We start from the raw sequence: 952 nt of genomic DNA on the forward strand, positions 1-952 counted from the left end.
CAAGCATTGTTGTTCCCGATACTCTCAACATTATGCACATGTAAGGCTTTTCGAAAAAGGCTTCACTCATCAAATAATGAAAGCTCAAAAGGAGGGAAGGGTTTTTGGAATGGTATACGAAAGGGTTTGGGAGTGGTCTACCACTAGAGTTTGTCAAAATAAGATTGGCATAAAGGATGTGACAACTCAAGTGTGTATAGCCATGACTCAGTACACAAGGGACCATGAGCAAGATGCATTAAGTTCGTTCAGTTCAAATAAGGTTGTACTTTGCTTCAAAGACTGAGTTTCAGCAATCAACAAGTTTCAGGAAGAGTCTTCAAGGCTCGAAGCATACAAGTGTTTTTGAGAGGTGCATAAGCTACTCAGGTGCAAAGTAATGTTCTTTACAAGGCATTTCAAATCATTGCTCACAATGCAAGTAAATGTTACCTATATGCTCTAGACTCTCCTAGAAATGCAAATGATGCAAACTAAATGATTATTATTATTATTATAAAGATATATGTATAATGCAATGCATGAGACTCAAAATCATCAAAGCAAGCGTGATCAAATACTTGGTACCTCCCCCAAACTTAAATGACACAATCTCTGTGTTGTCAAGGAGAGAGAGATACCCAAAAAGAGAAAACTAATATGCAAAAAAGAAATGGTATATACAAGGGAAATTAGTGGACTACCTTCAAGGATAGTAAGTGGGGGCAGATGCCCCAACATCATCGTTGTCCGGTGGGAACGTGGTGTAGTAACCTCCATGTCCTGAGCTGTAGTCTCCATACCATTGTTGGCTTTGAACTTCCTCAATCTCAGCTTCTCTTTCTGAAGAGGCTAGGGATGGAGACTTGTTTCCAGAGGCGGAAGGCTGAGTGGGTGGGTTCCTCCATTGTCGCTGGAGCTGTCTATCAGTGAGTGGGAAACCAAGATCAGTGGGCTGAGGTGGGGGCTGGGG

Source organism: Brassica oleracea, chromosome C2 (assembly GCF_000695525.1).
Source record: "Brassica oleracea var. oleracea cultivar TO1000 chromosome C2, BOL, whole genome shotgun sequence".
In the NCBI taxonomy this organism is placed as follows: Eukaryota; Viridiplantae; Streptophyta; class Magnoliopsida; order Brassicales; family Brassicaceae; genus Brassica; species Brassica oleracea.